At 37.2% G+C, this 26,727-nt stretch overlaps 1 protein-coding gene across 2 annotated transcripts in view; it reads right to left on the reverse strand.

Annotated features, from left to right (window-relative positions):
- The window catches only part of PPIG (peptidylprolyl isomerase G), a 72,107-nt gene extending 46,560 nt beyond the window's left edge, over positions 1-25,547 (reverse strand). Inside the window, exon 1 of one of the 2 annotated variants that reach the window (XM_027865855.1) lies at positions 25,390-25,547. The gene's annotated coding sequence lies outside the window, so the exon portion shown is untranslated. Of the gene's footprint in view, positions 1-24,857; positions 24,921-25,389 lie in introns of those variants that run through there. The other variant, XM_027865856.1, reaches the window with a different exon arrangement.
- Positions 25,548-26,727: the final 1,180 nt, after the last annotated feature.

A 26,727-nucleotide genomic window follows, 5' to 3' on the forward strand; every position in this document is an offset into this window, starting at 1 on the left:
TTAAAGCATTTCCATCTGCATAATGGATATATGGATGTCCTGTAAACATTTTAAACTCAAGGAGTCCAAAAATTCATTATCTTTCCCTCCACATCCTTCCCTCTTGTAAAGGTCTTTATTACTGTTGAGGGCATCAGTTATTCTCCTCGTCACTCAGGCTTCCAACCTATATCCTCCACTCCACAGTCTCACAACCTCCTCCCCAATCCAATCTATTGTCAAGGCCTGTCGATTTTACTTTCAAAATATCTCTCATATATCCCCTTTTCTCTCCTCTGCCACTGCCACTACTCTGATGTAGGCCCACATCACCTCATACCTGGACTACTGCAAAAGCTACCAGTTGGGCTGTCTGTCACAAGTCTCTCCCCACTCCAGTCCATCCTCCAACTCAACTGTCAAAGTGATCTTTCTAAAGCATAGATTTGACCATCTCACACTCCGACTCAATAAATTCCAATGGTTTCCTGTCATCTTCAGGATCAAAGATAAATTTTCTTAAAAATTGTGTTTACTAGTTTATTTTCCCCCAATTATATTAAAAAAGGAATTTTTAACATTTGTTTTTAAAACTTTTGAGTTCCAAATTCTCTCCCTTCCTTCCCTCCCCCTTCATTGGGAAGGCAAGCAATTTGATATAGGTTATACATGTGTAGTTATGCAAAATATATTTCCATATTAGTCATGTTGTAAAAGAAAACACAGACAAAAAACTCAAGAAAAATAAAGTAAAAAAATATGCTTCAATCTGTATTCAGACATCATCAATTCTTTCTCTGGGGATAGACAGCACTTTTGATCATATGTCTTTCAGAGTTGTCTTGGATCATTGTTTTTGCTGAGAAGAGTTAACTCATTCACAGCCGATCATCTTACAATATTGCTTGTTACTCTGTACACAGTACATGTCACTTTGCATCAGCTTCTGTAAGTCCAGGTTTTTCTGAAAACATTCTGCTCATCATTTCTTATAGCACAATAATATTCCATCACAATCACATACCACAATTTGTTCTGCCATTCCCCAATTGATAGACATCCCCTCAAATGTCTAATTCTTTGCAACCAGAAAAGGGCTGCTTCAAATATTTTTGTACCTATAGGTCCTTTTCCTTTTTGTTTTTTTAATCTCTTTTTGGATATCAGTGACGATTTCTAGCTGAATCTAAAGTCTACAGAAGAATAATCAGATCTGAATCCCAGATTAAAGGGAAACATGCAGCTCTGCCCCTGTGGATTGGCAGTTTCCAAACTGTCTGAGTCCAATAGCAATCTACTGCAAACCCTGGTCAGGAACTTGCAGAGCTTACCCTAGTGATCAGACCATTTAGTACTGCAGATCCCCAGGCGAGGCTGTCCCTGAAATACAGAAACCATAGCAGCCCTCAACACTGCAAGAAAACAACAGGACCACCAACGTCCTCCAAAGTCAGAAAGCAGTAGGTTAGAAGAATGAACAAACAAAACTCCTAAAGAAAAACACAACATAGGCACAAATTAAACTAGAATTCCTGAGAGAAACCAAGCAAGAGTTTAAAAATAACTTTAAAAGTGTTTTTTTTGTTTTTGTTTCTGTTTTTAAACGAACGAGAGTGCCAGAGGAAACAACAGGAAAAGAAATGAGAGCTAAGGAAGAAAGAACTGGAAAACGAATTAACAGCTTGGTACAAGAGGTACAAAATCTTGCTCAAGAATCAAACTCACTGAAAATTAGAAAGGTCCAAAAAGACGCCAATGATTCCATGAGACAACAAGAAATATTAAAGTCATAACACTGGGGGAAAAAGGAAATGTACTTCATAAAAAGAATCAATGCAACAGACCAAGGAGAAAAAAAATAGTGATCACTGGATTCCTTAAACACCATGAGAAAAAAAAGCCTAGACATTATATATTTTTTTTTGTTTAATGAAAAAACATTTATTGAATTCCTATCCCTACTAAGTTCCAAGTGCTATGCTCAGTACTGGGGATGGATGACAAATACAGAAAGACCGTCTATGGTCAAGTTCACACTTGGGTGGGTGGGGAGGGGAAGACAACATATTAGAGAGCTCAGTTGCTGGGTAAATAAAAAGCTTTTAAAAAGTTCTAAGTCCTAAAAGTCGTAAGGATGCACACACGTAAGGGGCAAATTATGTGGCCCAGACAGGCATCTTTAGATTGTCAGAAGGTCAGATGATACAGTAGTGCATACAAGCAGGGCAAATGGTAAAGCCAGGAAGTCCTTAGAAAGCACAGATGGCAAGGTTTGTTTCCCAGCCCATTTTATCTGAAGGAAAAATTGGTGACTTTCATTATCCCAAGTCATATGAGCAGTTAAGCAGTCTGGAGTGGTTTCCAGGTGATCTGGAGCAAGAGTTGATCAAGTCAGAGTTCAGTTGGTTATGACAGAGATGAGGATATCTGCCTTTCTCTTATTGTTAGTACATGTGAACAATTCCTATAGTTGTTTATAGCATGTATAGTATATAGCATTTTTTTTTGGTTATAGTATTGAAGAAAAAATAGCACATAGAAAAATTGAGAAAAGATATGAAGAAAAAAAATTACCAAAGAGAGCCGTGGAAGATAGCTCAAACTGAAGGGGTAGGCTGGGAGGAGGGTAAAGAGAAAATAATTTGGAGATTATATTGCAGGGTTAAAGAGAATGACACTAACACCATTTCCAAGTACTGACTGAGTTAAGTCTTCTCACTTCTTTCTAGTTGCTTCTCTGGCTAATCTTTGAGCTTCAGCACTGCCTTCAACTTTAGATCAAGCAGGTACATGCTTCCACTCAACATCCATGTTCCGAGTCATATTATCCAGCTTAATGAATTGGTCTCTGTGGACAATATCTGTATTTTTACTTGTTTTCCAGCAATTTTCTTTCCACTTGCCAACCCATTCATTCATACCTTTGGTGATAGGTTGGTTATCTGTGTACACAGTAATTCCATCCATATTTTGGGCCTTTGCTTGCTCAATCACTTTGGTAGTGACTTCTAATGATGCACTTTGGTTTGTCTGTCGTCCAGAATATGTATCACTTATGTTTAGATCATGGTCTGGTCCCCAGGAGATACCAATACCTCCTCGAGCCCCTTGTCTTCCATTATTTTTGCAGGAACCCTTGATATACACAGTGTTAGGGTCTGATCCCTGGTTTGGTTGTCCGTACCAACTTTCAGAGTCTCTAGTCTGCCAACCATAGTCATAGCTCCTTGGGCTGTGTTTCCAATTCATCTCCAGTCTTTCCAAAGGCTCGGTGATAAAGTAAGTCAGACCTTCAGAGACCATGTTAGACATTATATTTCAAGAAATCTTAATAGAAAACTGTCCAAATCACTTAGAAGCAAAGGGCAAGGCTGATACAGAAAAAGATACACTAGTCACCTCCTGAAAGAAATCCAAAAATGAAAATTCCCAAGAACCAAATACAGCCAACATCCAGGGCACTTACATCCTCCTTGACGGCTGTCAGCTTTTGGTGACAGACAAAGGTTAGAGTTGATTAAGTTCAGCAAAAGTTCTGGCCACATAATAAAGTTTTCCACAATGTATTTCCATTAAAGTTTTCATAAAATGCATTTATTTTTCATGGAGTGCTACACTTATTTCTAAGCTGGATGTGTATTGTTCAGTGGTTTCCAAGTAGGAGCAAAGGAGGCATAGTAATATAGGAGGCATAGTGGAAGTAATTCAGGGCTAATTTTTGGCAAGAGATTCAAGAGCAGAGAACAACAGTGTAAAGAACTGAAGGGACTATTAGGTTGAAGTCAGAAAGTGAAGTAAGAACATGGGTAAAATGCCCTGAGAAAAGTACTGAGGGATGGAGGGAATAGAGATCTCAGTGCTATGCCATTTGATGCATATGTTTAATTATTGACATTAACCCACAGTCCACAGGAAAACATACAATTAGCAATCATAACTGAATGTGGATGGGATTAACTCACTTTATACAATGGAAGGGCTAAGCAGAATGGATTAGAAACTAGAATCCAATAACGTGATTTACAAGAAACATGCGTGAAACAGAAAGATGCTGGTAGAGTTTAAATAAGGAGCTAAAGAAAAATCTACTATGCTTTAGCTGAAGTAAAAAAGACAGGAGTAACAATTATGCTCTCACACAAAGCAACAGCAAAATAGATCTAATTAAAAGAAATAAATAGGGAAACTACATTTTGCTGAAAGGTACCGTAGACAAAGAATTAATGTCATTATTAAACATATGTGCCAAATGACATATCATCTAAATTCTCAAAGAAAAAGCGAAATAAATCACAAAAAGAAATAGTAAACTAAAATAGTAAGGGACCTCAATTTACCCCTCTCAGACCAAGATAAATCTAAACAACAATAAAATAAACAAGAAAGAAGTGAAAGACCTGAAGAGAATTTTAGAAAAATTAGAGGTCTCTGGGGCCTCTGGAGAATAGTGAAGGGTAATAGCAGAGGCACCTTCACAGAAACTGACAATATATTAAGGCATTAAAATTTCACAAATACATAAAAGCAGAAATATCAAATGCATATTCTACAGACCATAATGTAATAAAAATTATATTCAATAAAAGGGCATTTGAGCAAAGATTAAAATTTAATCAGAAACTAAATAACTTAATCTTAAATAAACTAGTCAAAGAACAAATCACAGAAATATTTGATAATTTCATTAAAGATAATAACAACGAGACAACACACAACATAATTTTTAGGCTGCAAAGCAGTACTTAGGAAAAAAATTTATATCTCTAAACACTTTCATCAATAAGAAGAGAACAACAAATTGGGCACAAAACTAAAAACTCTAGAAAACCAATAAATGAAACCCTTCTAATTATCAAAATGAAAATCCTGAAAAATCAAATAAGAGATTAACAAAATTGAACTAAAAACCTCTAATAAATTTATAAACCTAGGAGCTTTTTTGGGGGGTGGGTGGGTGGGAATTAAATAGACAAGCCATCGGTTAGCTTGAACTTAAAAAAAATAAAGAGAAAACCCAGTTACCACTATTAGAAATGACTAACAAAACACAGCAGGAAGAGACAGAAAGAAATTCCATTTAAAATAACTACAGGGGGGCAGCTAGGTGGCGCAGTGGATAGAGCACCAGCTCTGAAGTCAGGAAGGCCTGAGTTCAAATCCAGCCTTAGACCAAACACTTGACACTTACTGTGTGACCCTGGGAAGTCACTTAACCCCAACTACCTAAAAAGAAAAAAAAAATAACTAGAGAGAATATAAAATACTTAGGAGTCTACCTGTGAAGACACAGATAATATAAAAACAAAATTACAAAATGCTTTTTGTACAAATAAAGAGATCTAAATAACTAGAAAAATATTAATTGTTCCTGGAGAGGCTGAGCCAATATAATAAAAACAACAATACTACTTAAATTAATTTTCTTATTCAGTGCCATTAAAATATCAAAGAATTACTTTACATATATAGCAAAAAATTAAGATGGAGAAACAAAAGTTCAAAAATATCAAGTAAATTAATGTTAAAAAAAAGTGGAAAGTAAAGGGGCTTAGCATTTAACAGATCTCAAAGTACACTAAAAAAACTCTAATTATCAAAACAATTTGGTGTACGGGGTAAGAAACAGAAGCTCATCAATGGAACAGAGAGGTACAAAATATAATGAAACAAAGGAGCACAGTACCTACATTTGATAAATGCCAAGATCCCAGCTTTAGGGGCAAGAACTCACTCTTCAGCAAAAATTGTTGGGAAAATTGAAAAGCAGTCTGGCAGAAACTAGGTATGGACCAGTATCTCCCACTACATATCCCAAGACAAGCTCCAAATGGGTACATGATTTAGTCATAAAGAGGAAGAGGGGAAGGGAAAAGAAAGCTGAAAAGAATAAGCATTTACCAAGATCTGTGCTAAGTGCTTATTAAATATAAACTCATTGATCCTCACAAAAACCCTAGGAGGGAGGCGTTATTACCATTCTCATTTTAAAGCTGAGGAAAGGGAGGCAAATAGAAGATTAAGTAATTTGCCTAAGGTTATATAGCTAATAAGTTTCTGAGGCCGAATTTGAACTCAAGCCTTTAAGATTCTGAATCCTGTGCTGTATTTACTGCACTGCCAGTTGGCTCTGGTGATATAAACAAATAACAGGAGCACGGAAGAAATCATCTGTCAGGTTCATGGATGGAAGTTTGATCCAGGTTCAAACAAGGAATTGGAAGGATCAGGAGATAAAATGGATAATTTTGACTGTATAAAATTAAAAAGTTTGCCCACAGGCAAAACCAACTCTGCTAAATTGAGGGAAAATCTTTGCATCAAGTTTCTCTGATAAAAGTCTCATTATAGGGAACTGATTAAAATATCTAAGAATAAAAGCCATTCCCTCCATTCCCTAATTGATAAATGATCAAAGGATATGAACAAGTAGTTTTCCAAAGAAGAAATCCAAGCTCTCAATAGTCATATGAAAAAAATGTTCCAAATTACTTATGATCAGAGAGATGCAAATTAAAACAACTCTGAGGTGCCACCTCACACCCAGATCAACAAAGTTGAGAAAAAAGGAAAATGAGATATGCTGGAGAGGCTCAGGGGAAATAGGTTATATTGTTTAAAAAATTATATTATAATTATAAAAATTATATTGTTTAAATTTACTCATTTAGTGCTGTACCAAACTTCCAAAAGAATAAAACTAGAAAAAAAAATTTATATGGAGGAATAGGTCAAGTATTCTAAAAGCAATAGTGAAAAAAAGTGGGAAGGTGGGGGGACCGGTGTTTTATCAGTGCCAGATTTCAAATTGTACTATCAAGCAGTAATCATTAAAATGATTTGGTTTATTAGTTTAAATATTTTTTAAAGGTTTATCAGTAGAACAACTTAGCTTACACAAGATTTAGAAGTAATCAAACACAGTAGCATAGTATTTGATAAACCCAAAGATTCCCAGCTACTGGTAGGAAGGCCTACCCATCTGGAGGGGAAAACCTCAAAAACTTTTGGCAAACTTGGACAGCAGTATGATAGAAATGGCTTTTAAATTTAATATTTTATTATTCCCTCCCCTAATTACATGTAAAAACAATTTTTAAGATTTAAAAAAAATTTTTGAGTTACAAATTCTTTCCCTTCCATTGCTCTCCTCAGTGAGAAGGCAAGCAATTTGACAGAGGTTATACGTGTGCAGTCATGCAAAACATAAGAAAATAACCTTTAGACCAGAGGTTCCCAAACTTATTTGGTCCACCGCCCCCTTTAAAAAAAAATTACTAGGGGCAGCTGGGTGGCGTAGCGGATAGAGTTCCAGTCTTGGAGTCAGGAGGACCTGAGGTCAAATCTGAACTCAGACACTTGACACTTACTAGCTGTGTGACCCTGGGCAAGTCACTTAACCTTACTCCCTAGGCAAAAAGCAAAAAAACCTCAAACAAACAAACAAAAAATTATTCAAAGCCCCCCACTCCCCCCGGAAATCTATTTTCTTTAAGTTCAATGTTTTTTTTTTCCAATTTGTGTTATTTCAAAAAATATATATATTAAATATGTTTTTTAAAAAATGACACATCTTAAATTTTAAAATGTATTGTAAATTTGTGGAGTTTTTTCCTGCACTGAAATTCTGATGATGCAATATTGCGTCATGTAACCACAAATTGTATTTAAACAAGTCATTACATACACATGTTCCTGCTGATGTATGCTGGACTTCCTGACAATGGAAATGTTTGCTTGCTAAAGTATTAGCAAGCACTGCTAACACTTGTTTGTTAAGACCTGTCAGCAGGGTTGGTTACTGATCAGTTATAACTTGAATTTTGTGTGTTTATTTCGAAAATAATGTAATCACTAAGACTCTGTTACACAACAGATGAAACATGTATGAACAGTTTTTCAAAATTTTATCTTCTTTCCTTATGCTTCCACCACCCCCTTATTTTTATTCAATGCCCCCCAATTGCACACGAGGCTACTACCACCCTCCTGGATCATTCAGTGCCCCTTAGGGGGCAGTATTGCCCAGTTTGGGAACCTCTGCTTTAAGGGAAGCTTAAAAGAGAGAAAAGGGTATAAACATTTATACAGCACCTACTGTGTGTCAGGTACTTGCTAAGCACTATATAAATACTATCTTATTTGATCCTCACAACAACCTTGAGAGGCAGGAGCTATTATTATCCCTATTTTACAATGGGAGAAATTTAGGAGATCAAGGCAAATAGATATTAAATGACTTTCCCAAGATGACAACTTCTAAGTATCTGAGGCAAGATCTGAACTCGGGTCTTCCTGGCTATAGGCCCAGCACTCGATCCTCTACACCAGTAGCTGCAAACTAGACCAACACTTCATATCATGTTCTAAGATAAACTCCAAATGGATACATAACTTTGATATAAAAAAGTCATATCATAAATAAATTAGAGGCACAAGGGAGAAATTACGTATTAGAGGGGAAGAGTTCATGGCTAACAAGTAAAGAGTTCGTGGCTAACATAACATGAACATTAAGCGATTGAGGATCATGTAAGATAAAATAGACAATTCTGATTGAAGTTTTTTCATGAAAAAAATCTAATGTAGTAAAAATTAGAAGGGAAAAAGGTAACTGGGAAAAAAATCTTTACTAGTGTCTCTGATCAAGGTTTCATTTCCAAGACATGTAAGGAACCGATTCAAATTTATTAAGATCAAGAGCCATTCCTATATCAATAGCTAAATGTTCAAAGGACAGGAACAGGAAATTTTCAAAGAAATAAATCCAAGTTATCAATAGTCATAAGGAAAAAATGCTCTGATTTTACATGACTGCACATTTTTATTACCTGTATCAAATTGCTTGCCTTTTCAATGAGAGGGTAATTAGAGAAATGCAAATTAAAGTAACTTTGAACTATCAAAATGACAAAGATAAGAAAAGAGGAAAATTATATTGGAACCGTTGTCAAAAAACAGTAGACTGTTAGAAAAGCTGTGAATTGGTCCAGCCATTCTGAAAAGCAATTTGGAACTAGGCCCAAAGAGTTACCATATGTTCACACCCTTTGACCCAACTATAACCTCAAAGCAATCCAAGAAGAGAGGAAAAGGATCTATATATACAAAATTATTTATATTAGCTCTTATTGTAGTAGCCAAAAACTGGAAAATGAAGAGGGTGTCCTCCCAGTGCAGAATAACTAAATGGACTGTAGCATAAGAATATAACAGAATATTTTTGTGCCATAAGAAATGATGAAATGGAAAATTTCTGAGGAAACTACAAAGACCTTATAAACTGATGCAGAGTGAAGTGAGCAGAACTAGGTAAAAAATTTATACAGCAATAACATAACATTATATAAAACAAAAACTTTGAAAGACTTTAGAACTCTCTTCAATGCAAGTATCCAAAAGGATGAAGATGTAACCTGACACTTGACTCCAGGCAGACAATTGATAAAATTAACAGCAGGAGACATACATTTTTGGCCATGGCTAACTAATGTTTTACCAGACTATATCAATACATATTGAGGGACTTCTTGTTGATTCTTTAACTTGTCATTGGGGGAAAGGAGTGGGAAGGAAGATTAATTTTTTAAATGCTTAAAATAATTTTCTAAAATTAAAATTAGCCAGGAGACACAAACCTGTTTCTATCCAAACAATAATCATTTCACAACGTTAAATTAGTCCTTGTTCATGTCAGTGTCTTTATTTGTAATTTTCTAACACATTTATAAAATAAAAAAAGAACAATTATAGCTTTAAAATGTAAATAATGTATCACATAAAATAAAGTCTATCTTTGTGAAGACAATGTATACATACATATGTATAGGTATGTATGTACATACACACTTTATCAAGCATGCACATACTTTAAAAAACAACAGTATTTTATTTTTTCCAATTACATGTAAAGATAATTTTAAACATTCATTTAAACAATTTTGATGTGTGAGGTGGTGCCTCCTAGTTGTTTTAATTCATGCACATACTTTTTAAAAATTGTCATTTATTTTTAGCATTTTGAGTTCCAAATTCTCTCCCTTCCTCCAACCCCCCACCTAATTTTTTTACTTTCAATATTATTATATTTGTCACACCTGTATGAAAAATTAAGATTCATCTTTTAAAACTTTGAGTTCTAAATTCTCCCCCTCCCCTCAGACAGTAAGCAATCTGATACAGATTATACATCATGCACATTCTTTTTAAAGTTAAAATTGTTTAAATTTTATATTTCTGACTAGTGATTTAAATAAAATACTTTAATTTAAGAAAAGCTGAAAACAGCTTGAAAGAGCCATAAAAACATCATGTGCATATGGCTGTTTAAGACTATTGTTTGATGATAACAGACACTGAAAATATGGGAGATATTAGAAACACAGCTGTGAGTTTCATCAGTGTTCAAGTTTTTAGGTTTTACCTGATGTCACAAACATGACAATGAGGTTCCCCCATACTGCTGTGTCAGGAACAAGGATAAGGACTAGATCCGTGACTTCATTGGTGTATGGAACTTAGTGGTGAGGAAACTTCTTCTTCCAGTGCAGACAGATACCTTAGCTCCAACTTAACAGTTTTAGTTTAGAACAGGGGTTCTTAACCTGAGACCCAGGAACCTTTTAAAAAGGTTTTTAAAATACTATTGTGCTATAAGAAATGATGAGCAAGTGGACTTCAGAAAAACCTGTAAAGACTTATATGAACTGATGCTGATTGAAAAGAGCAGAACCAGAAAAACACTGTAGACAGTAACCACCACATTGTGTGATAATTGACTGATAGCCTTAGCTCTTCTCAGCAATGCAAGGATCTAAAACAACTGGAAAATGCTATCCACACCCAGAGAAAAAACTTTGAAATACGAATACAGATGGAAGCATACTATTTGCTCTCCTTTTCTTTTGTTGTTTTGTTTCTTCTTTCTTGTGTTTCCTCCCATTAGCTCTAATTCTTCTTTACATCATGACTAATGTGAAAATATGAATATGAATGCATAAGCAGAGTCTGTATCAGACTGCACACCATCTTGGGGAGGGAAGAAGAAAGGGAAGGGGAGAAAATTTAAAAATCAAAATCTTACGGAAGTAAATGTTGAAAACTAAAAATAAATAAATTTAAAATAAAAAGGTTCTTAATCAGATATATATAATTTTATAATTATATTTCAAAATAATTGGTTTCCTTTGCCATCCTATGTATTTCATTTTATGTCTTTAAAAAATCATTCTGAAAAGGGGTTTATGACACCAGAAAGAACCCCTGGCTGACAGAGTTGCCTAGAGAACTGAAAGGTTAAGTGGCTTGCCTCCCCAGATCATACAGCTAGTATGTGTTAAAAGGACATGAAATCAGTTTTTCTTGGCTTCCAGGAAGACTCCCTATGCACTATACCACAATATGCTACCTTTCATCCCTTTTAAAGCTAATACAAAATAAAAGATAGTTGAACATCTAACACTTGCAGATTTTTTCAAGATATAACAAAAGGAAGACTGTGGTTGGTAATGCTGAAAGGAAATAAAAGCAATATGCAAAATTCAGTTTTATGCATTTTTCATAAAATGACTTATATAAGTTCACCAGAAAGGATCTATTTTAAAATAAATTTTAAATCACGTGCTACAGCTAACAAGTTTCTTTGACATGTTTGAGTTCTGTACATAAAAATATTTCCTTATTTATACAAAGATACAGACTGCAAACTATAGGGGTTGAAGCTTCAGGGGTTCCAAAAAATCAAAGGTAGTCAATGTCAATAAATTTAAGAATAATTTTGAGGGTAAAGGCAGTAGGAGCTGAGGGAAATCTGGAAAGCCTTCATATGGAAGGGAGCATGAGTTGAACCTTAAACAAAACTTGAGATTCTAAGAAGCAAAAATGAAGAGGGTAAATTCCAGGCATTAAAGATATCAGATCAAAGGCAAAGAGAGATGGGACACGGAGTAGTGTTTCTGAGAAACAGTAAGTAGACCAGTCAGTATGACTGAACCACAGAGCACATAGGGAAATAACATGTAAGAAGACTGAAAAGGAGGGCAGGGCCAAGACAGCAAAGTCAGGGCAGCAACTCGCTTGAGCTCTCCCAAATTCCCCTCCAAACAATTTAAAATAACGCCTCAAAATGAAATCTGGAGTGGCAGGACCAACAAAAGGACAAGGTGAAACAATTTTCAGCCCAAGCACAACTTAGAGGGTCTGTAGAACCTCTGTGGGGTGGCAGTGGAGCACAGTCCAGCAATGGCCACACTCCAGCAAGCCAGCAGTAGACCTTAGGGGCAACTGAACCACCCGGTGGCTTCCTGAGCTCTCAGTTGGACCACTGGTCAGAAGGAGATTACAGGGGACCCTATGCTGGCCCTAGGTTCAGAATACTGTTGTATTGCCCATACATGGTTCTAGATCTCAGTACCAGGGTGAGAAGGAATAGCACTAGTACAGTAGAGTGTGCAGCTGAAGGAATACAGGGACCGTGGTCACAGTTCCAGGGCTGAAAAGAGTGCTTATGGTGGTTCACAGACCAGAGTACAGGTGAGGAGAAGAGTAACCATACTCTCCTTAGATCAAACCACCTTGGAAATACTGAAAACTTGTAGACCCCCCCAGAACTAGCTTTCCTAAAAAATACAGCACAGAAAAATCTGAAGCTTGGAACAATGCCCCCTCTACCCCAGGAGCAGACCCCAATTTTAACATAAAGTTAAACGTCAAAAAATAGGCTGGGAAAATGAGTAAATAGTAAAAGAAGAACATGACCACAGAAAGATACTATGGTGAGAGGGAAGATCAAAACACAAACTCAGGGGAAGATAATGTCAAAACACCTCAAAGAAAAATGTGAATTGGACTCAGACCCAAAAAGAATTCCTGGAAGACCTCAAAAGGATTTCAAAAACCAAATAAGAGAGGTAGAGGAAAAATTAGGAAAAGAAATGAGAGCAATACATACAAGAAAATCATGAAAAAGAGTCAACAACTTGGTAAAGGAGGCACAAAAAAAAGTTGAAGAAAATAACACCTTAAAAAACAGAATAGGCCAAAAAATTCACTTTAGAGAAGAACTCCTTAAAAAGCAGGAATGGCCAAATGGAAAAGGAGGTACAAAAGTTCACTGAAGAAAATAATTCCTTAAAAATTAGAATCAAGCCACTGGAAGGTAATGACTCCATGAGACATTAAGAAATGATAAAACAAAATCAAAAGGACAAAAAAACTAGAAAATGTGAAATATCTCACCGGAAAAATAACCGACCAGGAAAACAGATTGAGGAGGTAATTTAAGAATTATTGGACTACCTGAAAGCTATGATGGAGAAAAAAGCCTAGACATCATATTTCAAGAAATTATCAATGAAAACTGCCTTGATATCCTAGAACCACAGAGTAAAATAGAAATTGGAAAAAATCCACTGATTACCTGCTGAAAAAGATCCCAAAAGGAACACTCCCAGAAATATTATAGCCAAATTCCAGAGCTCCTAGGTCAAGAAAAAAAAAATATTCCAAGTAGAAAGAAAACAATTCAAATATAATGGAGCCGCAATCAGAATAAGTTAGCCACTTCTACATTAAAGGATAAGAGAGCTTGGAACATGATATTCTGGGCAAAGGAGCTAGGATTACAACCAAGAATAACCTACCTAGCAAAACTGAATATACTCTTTCATGGGGAAAAATAGATATTTAATGAAATAGAAGACTTTCAAACATTCCTGATGTAAAGACCAAAGCTGAATAGAAAATCTGACTTTCAAATACAAGACTCAAGAGAAGCATAAAAATGTAAACAGGAAAAAGATTCAATAAGGTTAAACTGTTTACATTCCTACATGGGAAGATGATACTCATAACTCCTAAGAACTTTATCATTCTAATGACAGTGAGAAGGAGTATACATAGACAGAGGGCGTGGATCTGAGTTGTACATGATGGGATACTATCTAAAGAAAATAAAATTAAGGGGTGAGAAAGAGGGATGTTTATGATGGGATGCTATCTAAAAAAAAAAATAAAATTAAGGACTGAGAAAGAGGGATCCACTGGGAGAAAGGGGAAGGGAAAGGTAGAATGGGGTAAATTATCTCTAAAAGAAGTATAAAAGAGTTTTTACAGTAGAGAGGCAGGAGAGGTGGTATGACAGAAAAAGCTTGAACCTTATTCTCACTGAAATAGGCTCAAAGAGGAAATAACATGCACACTCAGTTGGGTATAGATTTATCTATCTTCTAATCTATAGAAATCTATCTTAAACTACAGGGAAGTAGGTGAAAGGGATAAGAGAAGGGGGGGAACTGATAGAAGAGAGCACATACTGGGGGAGGCAGTAGTCAGAAGCAAAACATTTTTGAGGAGGGAAAGGATAAAGGGGGGGGGAGAGAGAGAGAGAGGGAAGGAGAAGGATAAAAAGGAAAAATAGGATAGAAGTTAATATAGCTAGTAATCGTAACTGTGGAAAAATTTTTATCTCTGATGAAGGCCTCATTTCTCAAATATATAGAAAACAGAGTCAAAATTCCAAGAATACAAGCCATTGCCCAATTAATAATGAACAGGCAGTTTCCAGATGAAGAAATCAAAGCTGTCTATAGTCATATGAAAACATTCTCAAGAACACTACTGATTAGGGAAATGCAAATTAAAACAACCTCACATCTATTAGAGTCGCTAATGACAGAAAGGGAAAATGACAAATATGGGAAAATTAGAGTTATAAACTGATTCAACCATTCTGGAGAACAATTTGGAACTGCCCAAAGGGCTGTGCAATGGTTTGATCCAGCAATACCATTACTAGGTCTACATTCCAAAGAAATTTTTTTTTAAAAGGAAAAGGACTTATTTGTACAAACATATTTACAGTAGCTCTTTTTTTGTGGTGGCAGAGAATTGGAAACAGAGAGGAGATTCCCATCGATTAGGGAATGAACAAGCTGTGGTATGACTGTGGTGAAACACTAATTATTGTGCTATCAGAAATGATGAGCAAGATGCTCTTGAAAACCTGGAAAGACTTACATGAACTGATACAAAGTGAAGTAAGCAGAACTAGAAGAACACCGTACACAGTAACAGCAATACTGTACAATGAAGAACTGTGAATGACTTGGCTGTTCTCTGCAATACAATGATCTAAGATAATTCTGAAGGACTTATGACAAAAAATGCTAACCATGTCCAAAGAAAGACGTGATGGAGTCTGAATACAGATCGAAGCAAATGTTGTACTTTCTTTTTCTTTTTTGAGATGGGGGGTGGGCGTCTCTGCGTTTTCTTTCACAACATAACTAATATGGAAATATTTTATATGATTGCACATGTGTAATGTATGTCAAATTACTTGCCTTCTCAATGAGGAAAGAAGAAAGGAAAGGAGGGAAAGAATGTAAAACTCAAAAAAACTTTAAATGAATGCTAAAAACTGCTTTTTTTCAAGTAACCAGCAAGAAAAGACCAGAACGGTAGGTTGGGGCTAAATTGTACACATCCTTAAATTCCAAAGAGTTGATATTTAATCTCAGAGTTGTTTGTGGGTTACTGGGATTTACTGAGTAGGGGGATGAAAGGGTCAAACCAGTACTTTCGGGAAATCACTTTGGAGCTGTGTGGAAGATGGATTGTACTGAAGAGAGACTTAATGCAGGAAGATTTAATTAGAAAGCTATTACAATAGTCCAGGCAAAATATGCAACAAAGTTCTTATGGAAATATGAAAGACAAGATCTAGCAACTGAATATCCAGATATGTGAGAATGAAGAACTGAAGATGATAAAGAGAGAAGTAAAAGGTTGGAAGAGGTCTGGTACTAAAGGACTTTAAAAGATAGAGGGCTTTATTTGAGCCTGGAGGTAATGGGGAGCCATTGGAATTTATTTAAAAGAAGAGGAGGGCTACAGGTAGGGTAAGTAACATGGTCAAAACTTTGATTTAGGAAAATTAACATAACAGCTGAGTGGAGGACTGACTGGAGGGAGGAGAAACTTGATTGTAATAGTACAGGTGTGAGGTGATAAGGGCCTGGACCACGATAGTGGCAGAAAGTGTATATGAGAGAAATTAAGAAACTAGAAACAACAGGTCTTAACTGACATAGAAGCTCATGGTCCTGAAATACTCAGGCCTTCTACAATGAAGCAATCATGGTACTGAGGGATCCCGAGCTTCTAATAATTTGAATGTCAGCATGATGAACTTTGCTACAGTTTTTATAACAACATCTGTTACAATAGCTTAGAACAGAAGCTGCTCAAATAATTGCCTAGACCTATTATACATTACGCACAGTACAGTATCTACCATGTAGTGGATCAAAATCAAGTTACCCATCGTTAAACAAACGCAACAAGTTACAAAGGAAGTAAAATCAAGTTAGAACTATTTCCTCCAAAAAGAACGTTAAGAGAGTTGTCATGACAGTTATGGAGAGTAAACAGTTATGTTCACCAAATCTAGGATATAAAGATAAAACATATCATAATAACGCCTATTTTTAACACACAGTACCTGGGAAAAGTCATAATCCTGTTTTAATTCTCAGTTTCTAAGAGCTGTAGGAACCTCTGGAGGCTATTCATCTATCCATCTACTTTCACACTAAACTATTCATGGCTTTTTAATCTTGTGTGCATATGTCTCTCTCTCTCCCCATACACACACACAAAACATAAACACACATGACATAAGACTGAATTTATTAGTAAATTTTCCAGTTGATGTTTGATTTCACCTTAATTTCAAGCATGATTAGCACATAGAATTAAAGCAAATAACTAATAAACCATAATTTCTCTTAAAATAAAGCAATTTGGACCTAGGCTCAAAACATCACCATATTGTGTATTCCCTTTGATGAAGAAAAGCCACTACTAGGCCTAAAATATCAAAGAGATTAAAGAAACAGGAAAATGACCCATATCCCAAAAATATTTATTCCAAGTTCTTTTTGAAGAAGTAAAGAATTGGAAACTGAGGAAGTGTCCACCATTTAAGAAATGGCTTAACAAATTATGCTACAAGAATGTAATATTATTGTGCCCTAAGAAATTATAAAAGGGATAGTTTTAGAGAAACCTAGGAAAATTTGTATAAACTGATGCAGTGATATTTACAGAATCTGAAAAACAATTTATACGTTAACAGCAACACTGTAAAGACAAATAATACTTTTAAAGCATTAAGAACAACCACTATTCTAGAGTACTAATTATGCTACCCACATCTGGAGAAAGGTGATGCATTCAAGATACAAAACAAGACATACATTTTTGGCCATACCTAATGTGGGAAATTTGTTTTGTATGACCATGAAATTGTGTTAAATGTTTCCTCCCTGCCTCAATTTAGAAGGTAGGGAGGTAGGAAAGAAAAGGCAGTTAGGCATACTGTCCCCTCACTACCCTAAAAAAGAAAACAAGGAATCACATAAGCAGGACAGCTTTTAAAGCTTAATTCTCAATTTATTACATACTTTTAAAAAGCAAGTTGTATATATAACAGTGATTCTCAGCTTCATCAACCCTCTCTTTCTGTTCTACAATGTATATAGAAATGTTAATTTTATGTAGTATTTGTTAAGTTCAGAATAAAAAGTGAAAAAATATTTTTAAAGACTGGGAAAATGAGGGGGGCTGGACTAGATCATGAGTTCTTAACTTGAGGTTCAAGAAATTTTTTTAAAAAATATTTTGATAATTATATTTTAATATAATTAGTTTTCTTTGTAATTTTATATATTTCATTTTTTGCATTTAAAACATTCTGAGAAGGGGACCAGAGTAGTACACGATACTTTAAAAAAGCTTAAGAAAACCTGGACTAGATGGTCTTTGAGGTTCCTTCTAGTTCTACATCTACAATTGTCTTTTTTTAAATTTAATAACTTATTTATTCCCAATCACATGTAAAAACAATATTAACATTCTCTTTTCAAATTCCGACTTCCAAATTCTCTCCCTTCCTTCCCTCCTCTCTTCACTAAGAAGACAAGCAATTTGACATAGGTTATACATGTCAACGTCTATAATTCTATGACTTCCCTAACCTATGAAATCACAGGTGTAGATAAAAACAAAACAAAATGAACACAGATAAGCCCATTATTTGGGTCATAAGAAAAACAGAAGGTTGGATCAACTGTTTTGTTTGTTCTCAGGAAAGTGCATACAAAACTAAACCTACAGCCATTTTCAACGAAATTTGAGTTTGGCAAAAATTAATTTTAAGAATATTAGGTTTACTTTTCCATGAGGCAATGCGTGATACAACAGAAATATGCAGTGGTGGAGTCAGAGGACCTGGGTTGAAAGCCCACCTCTCCCATTGCCTGTTTGACTCTGAGCAAGTCATTTACCCTTTCTCTATGCCTCAGTTTCTCTATCTGTAAAAGGGAGGAGGTGGACTAGAAGACTTCTAAAGTCCCTTCCAGTTTTAAGTCTATGATATTATACTATTAAAGAGTAAAGAACAAATCCCAGTACCAACATTAAAAGTAATGAGAAAATAATAGGGGGTACTAGGAGTTAAGTCTAAAGGTTTACTAATAGAATACAAGAGTAAGGCAAGAGTCATAGGAAGAAATCACAGAACTTGAGTTAAGAAAATATTACTTCGTAAGAAATTCTTAAAAATCATTTAGACTATTGTCTGCAAAAGTAACAATTATCAGGAAATTTTATTTAGGTACTCTACGGATTAGTTTACCCACACAGGAAAAAAAAAACAAACAATGCCTGTTGCCCAGAGGACACATCCAAATGCAGTTGGATGGACAATACAGAATATTCACCTATTATTCTGTATATCTTTAACAGACAATACAAATGGATAAGCTGAGTCCGGAATTGAACACAAGATGAAGATAGATTATTTTTTAAAAACTGCAAAGTTCTTTTAATGACACCAAGCTTCTCTGGCAACAAAGGCCTGTATTTTTTAAAACCAATGTTCGTCCAGATATATATATAGTTGTGAGTCATGGAACACATCAATATCTTACCCAAAAGGTAAAGGAGAGATACTCAATGGGTTTGAGTGGGTTCTAACTATTGCAACAAGGAATTAGAAAGGAGTAGTGTAAAGAATTGTCACTGAAGAAATACTGGATCAAAAAAAAAATGTGTTGGTTATGTGGATAGCTCAATAGATGACCAAAAGACAAGTGGCTTGTTCAATTAGTATCCTCTAGATCAGAGGTGACATATTCCAGGAGCAAAACAAGTGCACACAAGATTGAAATATAATTTGGAAATATTTAACAAAATAAATAAAAACAGAATGCAAAATAGATGTTAATCTGTGGTTTCCTAAGCCATCATGCAGGCTGCATGGATCATTTTCTATCTGAGTTAGACCCCACTACTCAGGCAGCTAGATAGCAAAGTGGATAGAGGACAGGGCCTTCATCTTCCTGAGTTCAAATGGCCTCAGACACTTCCTAGCTGTGTGATCTTGGGCAAATCACTTAACACTATTTGCCTCAGTTTCCTCATCGGTAAAATGAGCTAGAGAAGGAAAAGGCAAACCACTCTAGTATCTGTGCCAAGAAAACTCCAAATGGAGTCATGAAGAGTCAGACACAACTGAACAACAACCACTACTCTAGATGACAGGAAAAATATAATGAGTGGATTCTCCATGGCAAATTTATGGGAGGGCATGAACAATAATTTCACAGGATGGCCAGCCCACATCCCTGAGATCAGAGACATGAGTATTTGAGTAATTGCTGAAATATGCCAAAAAGGAAGTAGTTTAAAAAAAAAAACCAGTTGTGTGTTTGTGTGTGTGTGTACATTCTCGAACACACACGTTATTTCATTGCAAGAAATTAGTGCTGGGAGTAAATTACAGATGTTGTTATAAAGGGAATAGGGAACCTGTGAAGGCTTTACACTTATGTGATAACTTCTGCCATCTCTTCCCTCCCTCTTCCCAACTTATCCTTAGAAATGAAATCAAATATATGGTTTGCGAGAAAGTAAAAGGGATAGGGTAGAAACTGAATCTGTGGTTTTATTGGCAAGGTCAACTTCCAAGTTGAGGACATCACCTCAACTAATACAGGTTGGCACCTTTTCTGAAACTTATAGTCTAACAGTTTCCTAGAATACCAAGAGATTGGGACTTATCCTAAGTCATATCAGACAAGCACTTATGTTTTAAAGATGGGCCTTGAACTCAAATATTTATGACTCTCCATGCTACTAAAGGTAAAACAAATTTTAAAGAATCATAGATGACAAAGGTTCATAGAATTTTAGAGAGAAAAAGAACCTCAGCAGCCATCTACACCCTATACCCAATCTAGTTCAACCTATATCCAAAATTCTCACTAAAACACATCTACAAAGTGAGTAGTGAGTTCAACTTCTATATGAAGACTTCCAATGAAAGGAAAACCATCACCTCCCAAGGAAGCTGATTTTCTACTTATGGATAGCTCTCACTGAAAGGAAACCTGGATATTATTTAGTGTAATTGTATAAGAATAATATACATATTATAATATAATGAATAATATATGAATCCACTCGTATAAAATCTTGAGTTAAATCTCTGCTTGAACACTACCAAGATGGACAATTCAATACCTCAAGTGGTAGTTCATAACATTTATATAAAATCTCAATCATTTAGGAAGCACTCCTTACATTGTATTGAAACTTGCCTCTCCTCCCCATCAATTCCACCCACGAGTTGCATGTCCTCTAGAGTCTGTCCTCTAGGGTCATAGAGGAAAAGACAAATATATATTTTTAAATTCTCCTGTGAATTCTTCCCTTGCCCATTTCAATAAGTATGTATTAAGTGCCTACTTGTGCAGTGAACCTAGGTACTAGCCACACATACCTTCCAAGTAATTGCCCTCAAGGAGCTTACTTCTACTAAGAGACTGGGGATTAACGGGTACACAAAAAAGTACAGATCAAAGAAAAGAGAGAATATTTATTGACACCCAGGTGAGGGATAAGCCCAGGAAAGTCTTAAAATAGGAGGTGGCACCTGAATTAAGCTTTGAAGAAAAACAAGGATTCTGAGGTGTAGAGGAGGGGGGATAAGGAAGGACCAGAACTAGCTCTAGGAACTATGAATAGCTTTATACAAAGAGAGGATAAAGAATACTGAATTAAGTGAACAACTGGCTGTCCAATTTGGTTGGAATATATAGTTTATAAAGGAGAAATACTGTTAAACAAAGCTGGAAAAGTGAGAGTTAAATTGTAAAGAGCTCTGAACACCAGGTTAAGGAGTTTTACCTTACAGGCAATGGAGAGTCACACATATTTGATCAGAGTAACACGGACGGACTTGTGATTTAAAAAAAATTTATTGTGACAGCCATATAGAAGATGGATTGGAGAGGGTAGAAACTGCAAGTAGAGAGAACAATTGTGAGGCAGTCCACATGGAAGTTAATCAAGGCCTGAATCACAAGTAGGACAGCTAGGTAACTGACTGGAGGTAGTGACTGAGACTGAGGGAAAAATCAAGGATGAATGAGTCAACAAACCTAAGTGATTAGATAGTGGCAACCTCAACAGAAAAAGGTAAGTTTAGAGGAAAAGATGAGTTCTGCTTTAGACATGTAACATCTGATATTTTCAAGGGACATCTTGCCCATCTTCAAGGGCAGTTGACAATATGTTACTGGAATTCAGGAGAAAGTTTTAAGTCTGGATAGTATGGATTTAGGTATTATTGCATTGAAAAGATACTTTAAACGGTATTGAGTGGATTTGATGGCCAAAGATCATAGAGAGAGGACTCACTACAGATCACTGGAGGACACTCACACTCATACTAACATGGCAGTGAACAGATGAAGACCCAGCAATGAAAAATGAAGAGTGATCAGACAACTATGAGAAGCCACCTGTCAGAAATTAATGAAGAATAAGCATTCAGGAGTATGGGCTGGTAAACAGTATCAAAAACTGCAGTCAAGAAGCATGAGGACTGAAAAATGACTATCAGAATAAACAATTCATAGATAATTTATAACTCTGAAGAGAGCATTTTCAATTGGAGGGAGGGGGTCAGGGATAGGAATTCAGATTGCAAGGGATTAAGAACTGAAAGTGTGTGTGAGTGTGTGTGTAAGTGAAGACAAGGAACACAGACTATTAGGATGGCACAAATGAGCATATTTCATCGTATTCCTTTCGTCATTCCTCATAGGTGTGGTTTATAAATACTTCATTTTTATTACACAACAGCTTCTCAATGTCTCACTTAAAATCTTGCACCCAAAATGAACACAATTACCCAAGAGTTATCAATTCAGAAGGTAATGGGATTATTATTATTACTACATGCTTTTTTTCTGTATAGTATATGTCAATTAATACTGCCTAAAATAAGTATCAGCCACTTTGGCAGACAGATTAATTGTGGATTCATATTTGGCTTGTAATCAACTAAAAGCCCAAATCTTTTCACATAAAATGTTGCACAGCCCAGCCCCACTTTTATACATTTAATTTTTAAAAATTTAGGGGGCAGCTGGGTGGGGCAGTGGATAGAGCACTGGCCCTGAAGTCAGGAGGACCTGAGTTCAAATCCAGCCTCAGACCAAGCATGTGACACTTACTAGTTGTGTGACCCTGGGCAAGTCACTTAACCCCAACTGCCTTAAAAAAAAAAGTTTGTAAAAATTTAAATACTGTGTACTACATTGAATCTACTAAATCTAAATTTTGTCATCCAGATGTTTAGATCAGCTCTATCTCCACGATTCATGTCATGTATATCTTTACCTAAGTCACTGATAAAAATATTGGAAGAAAAGGAGCAATAGGTAAAGTCCTATGGCAGGCAGGTTACTATGCACATTATTTCAACAACAGTCTTTGGGCATGGTAACTCAACTAGTTATGCACCCACCAAACTGTACTACCATCCAACTAATTCTCTGTCCACAAAGACATCACAGGAAATGTTATCAGATATCTTGCTGAAATCCATATACTATGTCTAAAGAATTCCCTTGATATGTCAGTACAGTTATAGTCATAACAGGAAATGAAATTATAGCTGAGCATCTACATCTCCAAATCACAGTAATATCCAGCCTATCAGAAACTCAGCTATCCCAAGATCCTACCATCTAGAACACTGCTAAGAATTAGGGAATAAAAATAACAGCTGGGCACACAAGGTCCAAGTATTTTGATTTTAAGAGAGATTCCATATAATCTTCATTCATAATAAATTGGTTCTTAATATAACACATACAGATATTTGGTGACTTAGTTCCTCAACCCACAATAGACTCCAAGAGGGAAATCAGGAGTGAGGTGACTACTACTTCCTATACACTAACAGCAGTGAGAAGCGCCAAGGGGTGAAAACTATAAAGTAGCCAGTCAACAACTATTTATTAAGTGACTACTATTTGCTAGGCCCTGCTGTAAGCACTGCTGAGGATACTAAGAAAAGCTAATGCTTTTCTAAAGCTAAATGCTCTTGAGAAGCATACACTTTGGGGGTGGTGAGACACGAAAATAATTATTTTAACTGTATACAATCTCTTCATTATTCTATAATCTCTAATGATGTCTGTCTTTTACACCCATTACAATGAACTCTGCTGAAACATTAATGCATTGGTAAAACTTTCCTTAACCTTAAAAAATAAGTATTTTTGTTAGCTGTATAGAAATGCACATACATATTTATGTAGGTATGTATATTCACAATACACATACACACACACACATAGATGAACATACACACATAGTATATGTGAGAGAAAGCATTGAACAAGAGATTACTTTTGGAAAACTGCAAAGTTCTTTTAATGACTTCTACAGGGTTTGATAAAGGCCTCCAGCAGAAGATCAGACTTGAGCTGAGTTTAAAAGAAAACCAGGTAAACAAAAAGGGGGCAAGAATTTTAAAAGCACAGTAGTCTAGGGCCATTTTGTGTCAGGACAACCAAGCCAACGTAACTCATCATATCCTGGGGGTATCATTCACAAGTAAAAGCTAAATTACGTTCCATATGTTCTTTAAGAAGGTAGGAAATATAGAACACATTTCATGAAGACTTCAATCCAAAACATTTTTTAAAAAATTATAGAGGAATAAACTGGAAAAATTACCTACTCAGAGTAATTCATGCCCCAAGGTTCTGGACTCTGTACAGGGTTTATTGTACTCTGAAGCTGAAAAAATTTCAGTGCCTAAGAAGGTGAACATGCAGTTCAATAGGCCCCTTCTTTTTCTACACAGTTTGGTTAGTTTTTTCCCATTTTTAACTCGAGGTGTCAAGTTATGGTGGTAAACAAAGTACCACTTTTGAAATTTCCAAAACACTACTTAGTTTTTTAATCATTTTGGGTTTTTAACTTAGCCAGGAACTTAGTATTTCACTTGAGAAAGTTCTGGAGAGCGATGAAAATTACTGCACAAAATCTGGCTTCCAGAAGAGCCTAACAGGTTCCAACCAATATCGCTCCTTCCCTTAAGAAGCTGATCGAGCTCTTCAGAGACAAGCGAGAGAGGGGAGGAATTAACACGCTCGCCTCAAGGTAAGGATGGGATCTCAGAGGCCAACACCTGGCACCTTAGGTGTCCGAACGGATAACTTGAGTCCGGGCTCTCGGGGCCTGCAAGTCGCACGGCTCTGAGACAGCATGAGAACCTCTCAACAATTCAGAGAACAGGAAGGAGACTGTCTACATCTAAGCCTTTAAAAAATAAATAAATAAAAGAAAGCAAACAACTCCCAACCTGTCGAGGGTTGGGTTGCTCCCTAGTCAGCGGGCACATGTTGCAGCTGCCGCCTGAGGGAGGGTGGAAGGGAAAGAAGGGGGTACGAGCCCAGAAAAGAGCAGATCGGGCGGGAAGAGCTTTAATCGGCCCCCAACTAAAGGAAACAAACCTCAGCCCTGCGAGCGAGCGCTCCCTCAGGACGTCGCGGCCCCTGCCCCGGCCGGCGGCCTCCGCCTCCAGTGCGCCGCGCTGGCCGCCGCGGCCCCCGCTCGGAAGCGCTCGGGAGCAGCCGGGCTCTCCGGCGCTCACTCAGCCGCCGCCGCCATGTTACAGCCTGTGCGGCAAAATGCGTCAGGGCGGGAGGCGGGCGAGTGGGCGAGCGAGGAGCGTGCGGGGGGAGGGCCGCCGGGCCCCAGCGCTTCAGCTCCAAACAGCCTCCGCAACCCGCAGCCCCGCCTTCCTCCTCTCTCCTGCGTCGCTCCCGGGGGTCTGGCAGACGACGCCCGCACCGTCCCACCGGGGGTCCGTCAATCCGGGCCGGCGCAGGAGGCCCAGCGGGGGGTGGCGAACAAGACAGTTAACTGGGGGCTGGGCCCGTCACTGCTCCGCCCCCGGGGCCCTGGCCTCTCCCTCCCCTCGTCTCCTGGAGCCGCAGGTAACTGGCTTTACCGCCGCAGCACCCGGAGCCTTGGGCGGCCTACCTGCTCCGGTGCGCGGTTCCCGGGTCCCTGCACATCGGCTCCCGGGGCGGAGCTTCAAATCTACCGCCGCCAGAAAAGGCGCCCAAACTTCCTAACCGCCTCCTCTGTAAGCCCCTTCACGGCGTGGAGAGGAGCCGTCGCGCCGGAAGTGCGTCAGCAGCAAGTTGAGGTAACCTCCGTGCCCTCGCCGCCTCCACCCCGGCGCCCCTCCCACCCTCTCAAGCTCAACCAGGCCTGGAGGGGGAGGCACTCTTGGACTCTCCGCTTGGTGGAGTGTCACGGGCTGCTTCCGTGGAAGGAGCGCTGAATGTGCAGCGAGGGGATGATGCTTCACGTGGCCACTTAACTTCATCTTTTATCTTAAGGGGGCCTCAGTTTCCTCATCTGTTAAATGAAGGGTGTTTGGATCAAGTGACATTACTGAGCTATAAAATGTGGTCTGCTTTTCAGCTTATCGACATTGTCTTAATAAAAATTGGTTTTCCTTGGTCCCCACCGCCATTCTTTTTTAAAAATTTAATTTATTCTGGACTTAAGAAATAAAACAAGCATTTCCATAACATAGTAGAATAGGAAAAAAAGGGATGATTGTACATGAAACTGCAAATCTTATTATATACAATTTGCTATTCCTTTTAAATATTCAATAAAGTTATGCAACTTTTCCCCCTTACCACTCTCCCCCCATGGCTACCTTTAAGCACTCTACCAAAAAAACAAACCAAAAAACAAAAACCTACTGGAAACCTTCCCTAACCCGTCTTAATTCTAGTTATTTCCTTTTGTTAATTATTTCGTATTTATCCTGTAAACGGCTTGCTTTGTTATGCATTTTGTCTCTCCCCATAGGATTGTAAGATTCTTGAGGGCCAGGATTATCCTTTGCCTCTTTTTATATTCCCAGCCCTTAGCACTGAACCTGGCACACAGTAGCCACTTAATAAATGCATACTGCTTAATGCATACTGCTTGATACAAAGGACAAAAACCAGGCCTTGAACTCAGGTGGTTCACCTTCTAATGGGGAGACCATCTGCAAACAACAAATGAGATACCGGGTTTACAGAGTAAATGAGAGGTAATTTCAGAGGAAGGCACTCACATTAAGGAGAAAGGCTACTGTTGTGGCAGAACGTTACGATTTTAGCTTAGACTTGAAGGAGGTCAGAGAAATCTGGAGAAAGTTCCAGTCATAGACAGCCAGTGAAAATGCCCACCATCCCACAAACAACAAGATGGTTATAATGTATGATCCTGTATGAAATTTCAATTTTGCAAACAGTATATATTGTGGAATCATTTTGAACTTTCACAAATCAAAGGTCAGTTGACATTTTA

The sequence above is a fragment of the Vombatus ursinus genome, unplaced genomic scaffold (genome assembly GCF_900497805.2).
Source record: "Vombatus ursinus unplaced genomic scaffold, bare-nosed wombat genome assembly UNPS02014779.1, whole genome shotgun sequence".
NCBI lineage: Eukaryota > Metazoa > Chordata > Mammalia > Diprotodontia > Vombatidae > Vombatus > Vombatus ursinus.